The sequence below is a fragment of the Antechinus flavipes genome, chromosome 4 (assembly GCF_016432865.1).
Source record: "Antechinus flavipes isolate AdamAnt ecotype Samford, QLD, Australia chromosome 4, AdamAnt_v2, whole genome shotgun sequence".
Lineage (NCBI taxonomy): Eukaryota > Metazoa > Chordata > Mammalia > Dasyuromorphia > Dasyuridae > Antechinus > Antechinus flavipes.
The window spans coordinates 359,564,466-359,576,347 of record NC_067401.1 but is presented as its reverse complement, the minus strand read 5'-3'; the positions used below and the strand labels follow the sequence as shown (position 1 = coordinate 359,576,347).

Sequence of the window (11,882 nt, the reverse complement as noted above, 5' to 3'; positions counted from 1 at the left end):
TTAGCTTCCTGGTCCCACCCTTTAGGGATGTGGTCCAGTCTGAAATCCAAGTTATGTCAAACTGCAGAGACCCACCCTCTGTAGAAATCCCCTGAGCTAAATTTTCCTTGTAAAACCCACTTGTGTGCCATCCCATGGCTGTTACTTTCCTTTGGGTCAGCCCACCACAGCGTTCTGCCTTGTGGTATCTTTCCCCTTCCCTTTCTCCCATTACTCGTGGCATCTCCCCTAACTCCACTATGCTTCCCAACCCCTCTTCTCTTCCTCACAGCTAACTAACTCTTCTAGGGTGCTAAGTCCCTTTCAGGATTTATCTTGCCAGCTAAGAACATGGAATGCTCCTTTTCTACTGGATAATTATAAATTCCACTGAGGAACTTGTCTTTCAGATGCTCTCCCACTCTATTTCATATATACTATTCCCAGTGTCTATTCCCGTCATTTTGTCTGTAACCTCTTCCCCAAATAAATTTACCTTTTGCCTAAGAGAATGGTCATTGTGAATTCTTCATATGACCAAACCCCAACTTTTGTTGCCTGCCATCATTTGGTCCCAAACCCCACATCATAGATCACATCAAAAATCACTTACTCAGGATCACAGAGCTAATTATGATGGAGCCAGGACTCATGGCTAGGTCTCTGCAATCTTAAGTCTAATGTTCTTATCACAATACTTTGATTCTTCCTTTATGATTAAAGACCACCAAAGCCTCACCAAAAATCTCACCAAAAATAAAACAAAGCAAAACAAAACAAAAAACCCATGATATTCCAGAGAAATTAAATTCTACATTTTAGCCAGAGTGACTTTGTAGCAATTTCCCTGAGCTTAATGGACTAGACATCATGACTTCGAAGGTCTCTTTCAGCTCTTGACCTATTATCCTATATCTCTTGCTTTGGTTCATTATCCCATTACCCTCCCCTTTTATTTTTCTCCCCTTCCCTGCCCTCCCAAGCCTGTAATGCACTTATCTTTGCCTTTCAGAGTCTTTATTTCCTTCAAGTCTCAGCTGAAATACAACTCTGTGAAGCCTTTTCTGATCCCCCAATTTGCTAGTCATTTCTCCGATATAAATTTTTCTTGTAACAATTAGAACCAAACATGGAACAACTGATTGGTTTAAAATTGGAAAAGAATATAATAATAATAATAATAATAAGATTGTCATCTTATTTATTTACCTTATATGCAAAGTATATCATGGGAAATGGCCAAGCTGTATGAATCAAAAGCTGTCATTAAGATTGCCAGGAAAAATATCAATGATATCAGGTATGCAGATGATACCACACTAATGGCAGATAGCAATGAAGAATTGAAAAGCCTCTTAATGAGGGTAAAAGAGGAGAGTGTCAAAGCTGGCTGGAAACTTAACATCAAAAAAAAAAAAAAAAAACCCAAAAAACCTAAAATCTTGGCAACTGGTCCCATTACTTCCTGGCAAATAAAGGGAGAAAAAAATAGAACCAGTGTCAGATTTTATATTCTTAGGCTCAAAGATCATTGTAGATGGTGACTGTAGCTATAAAATACAAAGATGTTTGCTTCTTGGAAGAAAAGCTGTTGCAAATCTGGACAGCATGCTAAAAAGCAGATCATCTTGCTGACAAAAGTCCATATAGTCAAAGCTATGGGTTTTTTTTAGTAGCAATGTATGACTGTGAGATTTGAGTAATAAGGAAAGCCGAACACCATAGAATGGATGCTTTTGAATTGATGCACTGGAGAAGACTTTTGAAAGTCCCTTGGACAGCAAGGAGATCAAATTAGTTAAAGAACTTAATGCAGGCTATTCACTGAAAGGTCAAACACTGAAGCTTAAGCTTAATTACTTTGTCCACATAATGAAAAGACTGGACTCTTTGGAAAAGACCATGATGTTGGGAAAGACTGAAGGAAAAAAGAAAAAAGGAAAAACAGAAAGTTAGATAGATAGATAGTATTATGGAACCAGAAAACTTGTACTTGAAGAGATTCTGAGTGATAGGAGAGAACAAAAGAGTTTGACAGGCTATGGTTCATGTAGTTACAAAAAGTTGGACAGAATAGAGCAGTAATGAATTGAATTGAACCAGTGAAAGAACTCTGGGAGATGACTATGAACCATTACATAGAGTTCCCAATCCCTCTATTTTTGTCCGCCTGCATTTTTGATTTCCTTCACAAATTAATTGTACACTATTTCAAAGTCCGATTCTTTTTTTTACAGCAAAATAACTGTATGGACATGTATACATATATTGCATTTAACTTATACTTTAACATATTTAACATGTATTGGTCAACCTGCCATCTGGGGGAGGAGGTGAGAGGAAGGAGAGGAAAAATTGGAACAAAAGGTTTTGCAATTGTCAATGCTGAAAAATTACCCGTGCATATGTCTTGTAAATAAAAAGCTATCAAAAAAAAAAAAAAGTTGGACAGAATTGAATAACTGAACAACATCTATACTTGTTTGAATACAAATTGTATTCTCCTTGTTAGAAAATAAACTTCATCAAGGCAGGCACTGTTTCAATTTTTTTTCCCAAATCTTACTGCCCCAAGTATTTGAATGTAGTAGATATTTAATAAAGGGTAAATTAAATTACTTCTTAATGGGAAAAGAGTCTAAATTTATTTTTGCTGCTTGTTTTTAATGGACACATATAGAAAATCATTTTGTACAGGTTACTGCATCCAAGTCTCACAACAATTTTGTGAGACATCTATGATCAATATTATCTCTGCTTTATAATTGAGAAACTTACCAGTTTAGAATCAGGAGGCCTCAGTTTGAATCCTGGCTCTTCTATTTATTACCTTTATAGTAAACTTATACAAGTGATATAAACCACTGAGGCCTGGTTTCTTCCAATAAAGTCAGAGGGATGATCTTTATGATTCCTTTCCTCTAAATCCTATGGAGCTCAAGTCAAGCATGATTTGTTTTGTCTCATTTTCCTCTTAATACCTACCCAAACAGGTGTGCCTTTCACACAGATTAAAGTGACCTTTACTAGTCCATGAACAAAAACGTTCATTACCCATTCAGCTCCTTCTTTCAGACATATACAACTAATCAAACAGCTCTGTTTTCTATTTGTCTTACATTAATTATCTGTCTCTACAAGTTAGGCTTGTGAAATCGATCAATTGTGATTGAATAATAGTGATCCATGGCCACCTCTACCAGCAACTGAATAGTAGTTTCTATTATTATTTTTATCTTTTGGTACTTTGTTTTCTCTGCTAGACATAGACATAAATTAATCTACTTTTTACTTAACACAGGAAGTATATCAGATTTTGATCAATACAGCCCCAGGAATGATACCAAATACCTAGTTTCTGCTCTAAGAGTCAAAGAACCTGCATATAAGATATGGGTACAATATGAAAAGTATGTGTAGAGCACAATACTAAGAACTAAAATAATGATGCTTTCTTTTATGAACTGAATTAATTCTCTCCCTGTTATCAGGTAGGCAAACACTCTTGATATATTTTCCCCCAGTAATTGAATTACATCTACCCACTCTTACATGGTCATATCATACATATTTCTGACATGGTTGACTAGGGAATGAGTTTACATAATGTGGTCCCAGAACAGACACCACACTGTCATCAAGCACATCACTCTTGCTTTATTGACATTATGTATAAGATAAGAGACGGTTATTGCTCCTAGAAATCTTGCAATCTAGATTTTAGCAAAGCATGCTATCTTTGTGGCTAAGGTAGAGAGATAGTCTAGACTAGGGGTCAGCAAACTGTGGACTGAGAGCCAAATATGACACTGTTGCTTGTTTTTATGGGCCCCAAGAACTAAGAATGGTTTTTGCATTTTTAAATACAATAAAACTTTATGGAACATAAAGTGATTCCTAAGTAATAGTAAAGTTAGGTAGATTTGGAGCTAGTAAAAGAATAATCATTAGTGGTTTAATGTCAATTTGGAAGGATGTCTTCACTGGAGTATTCCAGACAAATGTCTTGGGCCTTGTACTATTTATATTAATTTTTTTAATCATTGGTTTGCATAAAGGCAGAAATGCCATTTTCTCACACTGCTTATGATACCAAATTGGGAGGAATAACAAGGACATTAGATGACTGATTCTAGATCTCTAAAGCTCTCACACTAAGCAAGACATAAAATTAAATTTAATAGGCAGATATGAAAAGTCTTAATGCTTAGATTTTTAAAATTATCTTTGTAAATACAGTACATGGAAGATGAGACTAGATAGCAAGTCATGTGAAAAAATGCTAGCTTTCTTTGTACTCAGATTTAGTTGGGGAGTGGAGGTAAGAAGGAAAGGAACAGCAGGCTTCTTATTATTGGAATACTTTGACTACAGTTTTAGTGACTTACATATTGAATATGGGATAGTGTTAATGTTTAGAAAAAGCTAAAAAATTTAACACAATCTTAGGCTATGTTAAGAAGGGAATAGCATCTGGAAGGCAAGATTTGACAGCATACCTCCTAGTCACACTCTGCCCTAGTCAGAGCACATCTAAAATATTGGCTTTTGTCTGGGGTACCACATTTAAAAATAACCAGACATTTTTATTTAAAGTTTTGAGTTTCAAATTCTGTCCTTCCCTGAGTCAGTAAGCAACCAAATATAGATTATACATGTGCAATTATGTAAAACATTTCCATATTACTAATTTTGTACAAGAGTCAAATAAAAGAAAAAAATATAGAAAGAAATTGAAAAATAGCATTCCTCTCTGTCTATATTCAATCAATATCAGTTCTTTTTCTGCAGAAAAATAATAAACTTCTTCATTAGTCCTTTGGGATCGTCTTGGATCATTGTATTGCTGAGAACAGCTAAATCATTACAGTTCTTCAATGAACAATATTGCTATTACTGTGTACAACATTCTCCTGGTTTTATTCTCTTCACTATGCAGCTATTTATGTCTTTCCAAGTTTTTCTGAAATAATTCTGCCTGTCATTTCTTATAATACAGTAATATTCCATTACAATCATGTACCATAGCTTGTTTAGCCATTCCCCAATTGATGACATCCCTTTAATTTCCAATTCTTAGACACAACAAAAAGAATTGCTATAAAGATTTCTGTACAAATAGACACTTTCCTCTTTTTTGGGATGTCTTTCAGATATAGACCTAGAGATGATATTGCTGTATCAAAAAATATGCAATTTTTATAGCCCTTTGGGCATAGTTCTAAATTGCTCTCCAGAATGATCAGATTACTTCACAAGTCCACCAACAAAGAATCAGTGTTCCAGTTTTCCCAAATCCCCTCCAAAATCCAACATTTTCCTTTTTGTTGTATTAGCCATTCAGACAGGTGTGATGGTATATCTCAGAATTGTTTTAATTTGCATTTTTCTGATGATAATTATTTTGAACACTTTTTCCACATAATTATAGATTGCTTTGATTTCTTTGAAAACTACCTGTTTATAAACGTAGATCATTTATCAATTGTAGAATGACTTATATTTTTATAAATTTGACTCCATTTTTTATATACTTGAGAAACAGGGCCTTTATCAGAAATACTTGTAAAAATGTTCCCCAGTTTTCTGCTTTTCTTATCATTTTGATTGTATTGGTTTTATTTGTGCAAGATCTTTTTAATTTTATAAAATCAAAATTATCTATTTTACATTTTATAATGTTCTCTATATTTTCTTTGGTCCTAAATTTTTCTTATCTATAAAATCTGACAGATAAATGATTCCATGTTCTCTTAATTTGCTTATGGTATCATTGGTACCACATTTTAGGAAGAACATTGATAAACCAGAGTATATCCAGGAAGAACAATATGATGGATAGGAAGAACTGACATACTCAGACACTCAAATGGACTTGTGTTCTCATTAATGTAGGCAGTCTATGGGGGGAGAAGAGGGAAATAGGAGATATTTATCAAAAATATGGGAACTTTCCTTAATTACTTTTGATATTTTGAGGTGCTCAAATATAAAGGTACATTGGCCTGAAGAAATTTCTATTGTATCAGGGCAATACAATAAAATGTTGAAAGACCTAGAGATAATACTATTTTATCATCAGTTAAAAGTATGCAAAGATACAAAGGCAAATGTTGAAAGCTCTCTTTGTATGTATTTGGAAAAATAAAATACTGTAATAATTTAAAAAAATAAAAATATAAGTGAGTTGAAGGTGGCTGCTAGGAGGTACAGTAAATAGAGCACTACTCTTGGAGTTAGGAGAACCTGAGTTCAAAATCCAGTCCCAGATACTTATATGTTATATATCCCTGGGTAAATCACTTAAGCCTAATTTCATCCAAAAATAAAAAAGCGTTTTCAGCATACTTTTTTTTCCCTGGATAGCTGATACTTAAACACTTATCAACATATCCCTGCTCTCCTGCAAAGGCTGGATAACTTCTCGTCAGAAATGTAAAAGGGATTCTTTTTCGTGGATCCATTGGAAGATATCCTATTTCCTTCTGACTCTGACATTCTGTGATTCTGTGATGAGTAATACACTTTCAATTCTATTCTGAATAGTCATTTTCATAGGATGAGAAGTTGGAAAACATGATCTCTAAGGTGTTTTCCAATTGTAAGATTCTATGATCCACCTTGTGAATCTAAGCTAAGCTGATGAATCATTAGTCTCCAGTGTAATGAAAAATGCTTTGAAGTTAATGTGCAGCTTGGAGTCTGCTGTCCTTTCCTGGACTGAATTACAGCCTTGACAGGTATCTAAGCTATATAAAGGAAAAGAACAGGCTTGTCATTGCTACTCTGACTTTGTCTATAGCACCAATCATCTCCTCCTGCTACAATTTCCTAGTTCAGTCTGGGGGCAAGAGAGAACCTGTCTCCATCACATCTCCTCCCATCCTATCTGATCCCCATTCTTGTCCTTGGTCCTGGTCTCCTATTTTTCTAAAGTGGCTGAATGAAAATGTGATGACTTAAGCTAACTTTTCTGTAGTATAAATATGTCCATAGGTAAATTGTGAGATTTGATTTCCTTCATTCTCCACTGACCTGAGGCTGAGGCAAGTTATTGTTGCCATAGCAAATGGCTATAGCTATATCTAAAGTTATGGTTTTAATGAGAAACCTGCTCCTTTAATTCTTTTTAAACATTTGTATTTTATTTTAAATTTCTTATTGTTCTTTTGTCTTTATAACACTTATGTTTCTAAATACATCCCCACTCTTCTTGGGCCATTTTGACCAACACATCAACCTAGTGTACCATCTTGTCAAAGAAAGAGGGGAAGGCATTTTCTCATCTGTCATCTGGAGCTAAATTTGGACATAACAATTACTGAGTATCTGGTTTCTTTTATGTTCTTTCCTTTCCTTTTTTTTTCTTCATATTTCTACCACAACTCCCCAACTAATTCCACTTCACCAATTTTGTGTCTGTCTATCCATCAACTATTTTTCCCTACCAAAACTTGGCTCCAATCTGATTTCTTCCATTCCTTTGCTCTTCCTTTCAACTGCTCTATGATTGATCTATGTATTGTAATGATAGCTTACATTTTAAATGTTTCATACTTGGTTAAAAAAAAAATCTTTACCTTTTCTTATTTAGTCCTCTGACAACTCTGTGAGAATAAATACTATTTTTGATATCTAACTAACAAAGGCAATACTGCGTAATGACTAAAGAATTGACCAGAGGATATAAATGACCATCCTTTTTCAGATACATGTTGGCTCTAGAACTGGACAACTCACTTAATTCTCAGCACTAGAGTGCTCTCTAAAATCAAATTTCTCAATCTGATATCTGTGTTCTCAAAACAAACAAACAAAAACTGATAATCTATTCAAATATGTTTCCTTTTATAATATTATATACCTTATTTTGTATATTTAATAATATTCTGAGTAGGGATCAATAGGTTTTATTAGATTGGCAAAAGGGTTCATGACATAAACCAAGTTAGAAACCCTTCCTCTCAGACAATACATGCATCAGAAGAGAGAATATCCTTACTTAAGAGTTCCCTATATTGAAGAAATGCCAGTTCTAGCCCCTAAACTTATTTTACAGTTAAACAAGCCATAGATCAGAACCTACATAAGTTGACACAAAAATTAGAGACAAGATTCAAACTCAAATCTTTCTGGTTCTAAGGATAATTGGAGACAAGGAGACCTCCTATTCTCAGATATATAAAGTACTGATCCCATTCAGTTTTAAGCACAAATGAGATCAAGCACATTTAGCATAAATGGCCTCAAGCATGTATAAGGGTAACATTCCAGAAATTTGAGCCTCATAGATTCTGAGATATTAGTAATTTGGATATTCTATTCTCTGCATGACTGGCTTCTTTTTCTTCCTCTGGGGTTTGGAGTTTCTGGTGCCACCCTGGGTAAATACAGATTTACTAGGGCACGTTATGGAACTCAGATGCAGTAATGACTAAAAATCATTTTAAACATAAACAACTTGTTTTAAGTTTTATTACTTTCTGCAATTTTATTCTTTTCATGAATTTAAGGGGCTTACCACTTTTCTGTTCTCTTTAATTCCAAATCAGTGAACTTTACCTACATATTATTTGATTCTTGTAGTTACATTACTTGAAAAGGGTCTAATGACATCTCACATGTATATACACACACACACACACACACACACACACACACACACATATATATATCTTTTCTTCTCAAACATAATAAAATTTTCATTAAATATAGGGGATATTTTGGTTTCTTGTATATAAGCTAACAGTAAGCTATTCCATGCTCAGTAGGCATTCAATGAATATTGTTGATTTATTTCACAGAATCAATGATCTAGGGAATCATTTTCACAATAACATTGATTCTGCCAATTAAAATTAATCAGTCACTTAATCAGTAAACATTTATTATTCATAAACTTTCATTGTCTCTCCAATCACTCAATCAGCAAATTTTCTTGGGGCTTCATTATCCTAAAAAGATTATTTGGGGGAATCAATTCATCTCTTCAAATTATCATCCTATGGATGTGGCTCTTTTTAACAATGAGGTGATTTCAGGTCAATTTCAATAGACTTTTTTTTTTAATTTAAATTTTTAATTTAATTTAATTTAATTTTTAAAATTTCAATAGACTTGTGTTGGAGAGAGTCATCTGCATCCAGAGAGAAGACTATGAGGCCTGAATATGGATCACAATATAGAGTACTTTCATCCTTTTTGGTTGTTTGTTTGCTTTTTGTTTTCTTTATCATTTTTTCCCCTTTTTGATATGATTTTTCTTGTGCAGCATGATAAATGTAGAAATACGTATAGAAGAATTGCACATGTTTAACATATATTACTTGCTTTCTAGGGGAAGGAGTGGGAGGAGGGAGGGAGAAAAATTTGGAACACAAGGTGAATGTTGAAAACTATCTTTGTACATATTTTGAAAATCAAAAGCTATTATTAAAAAAAAAAAAAAAAAAAGCACTGTCATTCTAGGTGGAATTCCTTAACTGGGAACTGTGGGTCCATGGAAAGATTTCAGAGGATATTTGAACTTGAATGAGAAAATATGACATCTTTATTTTCACTGACCTCTAACTAAAATTTAGTACTTCCTACAATTATGAAAAATACACCATCTTTCTTGATTATAACAATGCAAAGTAAAACAATTCTGAGACTTTTGTTGCCAGGATGAAAGAGCAAGAAAGGAATCCTCTGAAGCTTTCCCAAATTTCTCTCTAAATAACTGGAAAACCACCTCAGAAGTGATTTTATTTATTTATTTTAATTTTTTTTAATTTTTAAAGCTTTTTCTTTTCTTTTTTTTTTTTAAAATAACTTTTTGTTGATAGAACTCATGCCAGGGTAATTTTTTTTTTCAACATTATCCCTTGCATTCACTTCTGTTCCGATTTTTCCCCTCCCTCCCTGCACCCGCTCCCCCAGATGGCAAGCAATCCTTTACATGTTGAATAGGTTACAGTATATCCTGGATACAATATACATGTGTAGAACCGAACAGCTTTCTTGTTGCACAGGGAGAATTGAATTTAGGAGGTATAAATAGCCCGGGAAGAAAAACAAAAATGCAAGGCTTTTTATTTTCAAAACATATGCACAATTTAACAACATTGATCTTTGCATAGCCTTGTGTTTCAGATTTTCTCTTCCTTCTCCCCACCTCCTCCCCTAAATGGCAAGCAATTCAATGGATATTAAACATGTTAAAAATATATGTTAAATCCAATATGTATAGACATAGTTATACAATTTTCTTGCTACACAAGAAAAATCAATCAAAAAAAGAAAGTAAACGAATAAGAAAACAAAATGCAAGCGAACAACACCAAAAAGAGTGAGACTGTTACATTGCCATCCACATTCAGTTCCCACAGTTCTCTTTCTGGGTGTAGATGGCTCTTTCATCATTGAACAACTGGACCTGGTTTGAATACTCTCATTATTAAAGAGAGCCACATCCATCAGAATTAATCGTGGAATAGTCTTCTTGTTGCCGTGGTCAATGATCTCCTGGTTCTGCTTATTTCACTTAGCATCAATTTATGTAAGTCTCTCCAGGCTTCTTTGAAATCATTCTGCTGGTCCTTTCTTACAGAACCAAAATATTCCATAACATTCATATACCACAATTTATTCAGCCATTCTCCAATTGATGGGCATCCACCCATTTCCAGTTTTTTGCCACTACAAAAAGGGCTACCACAAACATTTTTGCACATACAGGTCCCTTTCCCTTTTTTAGTATCTCTTTGGGGGTATAAGAAACATTGCTGGGTCAAAGGGTATGCACATGGATAGCCCTTTGGGAATAGTTCCAAATTGCTCTCCAAAATGGCTGGATCTGTTCACAGTTCCACCAACAATATATTAGTGTCCCAGTTTTCTCACATCCCCTCCAACATTCATCATTATCTTTTCCTGACATCTTAGCCAATCAGAAGTGATTTCTAAACAGGGAAGCAGTTTATTAGCCCTGCACAAGAGATCTGTCTTACTGGGGTAGAAAGGGAGCAAGGTTTAAGAGACAGACTCACAACAGGGAGGGCTGCATCAAGGCTCTGAGCCCAGGGCAATCTACAAATAGGGCCCCTCCCTCTTGGAAGCTAGCTGATTTCTAGACACATGAGCAATCTTTACAGTATAGCAAGGAACCACTTCAGGAACTGCTCTTCCCCCATTCCTTAGCAAAAGCTAAAATCCTGACTTTATTGCTGATTAGTAATGTAGCCCCATCCCAGGCTAGCCAATAGTGAGACTTTTGTTTCCACAGAACCCAAGTGCAGAGCCCACCCCTGTGGCAGACCTGCAGCTAAATCTCATCGCTCGTATTAAGATCCAGAGCCCCAGCACAAAAAGCTTGGGACAGTGCTTTCCTAGAGTCCAAATCTCACATAAGAAGATCAAGTCGTGAAAAAAGGCAGGAAAAAAATGAGCAAAGAACAACAACAAAAAGATTTTGATTGTAGAAAGTTAATATGGAGATGGGAGAGGATCAAGGCATAAACTTAGAAGAGAATAATAGTGTCAGAGTGACTACCTGTGAATCTTCAAGGAAAAATACAATTTGAACTCATGCCGCAAAAGAATTCCTGGAAAACTTTAAAAAAAAGATTTTTAAAAAGCAAATTAGAGAAGTAGGAGAAAAACTGGGAAAAGAAATGAGAATAATGCAAAAAAGAAAATCATGAAAAAAAGAACCAATGCATGGAAAACGGTATATCAAAATTTGCTGAGGAAAATAACTTCCTAAAAATAGAATTGGCTAAATGTAAAAGGAAGAACAAAAGCTCACTGAAGAAAATGATTCTTTACAAATTGGAGTTGAAGAAATAGAAACCAATGATGAAACACCAAGATATGATAAAACAAAATTTTTAAAAAATTTAAAAAGAAGAAAATGTGACATT

General features: G+C 34.4%; 1 pseudogene; it reads left to right on the top strand.

The window, feature by feature from the left end:
- The first annotated feature begins 1,194 nt into the window (after positions 1-1,194).
- Positions 1,195-11,386, top strand: LOC127561564 (uncharacterized; annotated as a pseudogene).
- The last annotated feature ends 496 nt before the right edge of the window (positions 11,387-11,882 follow it).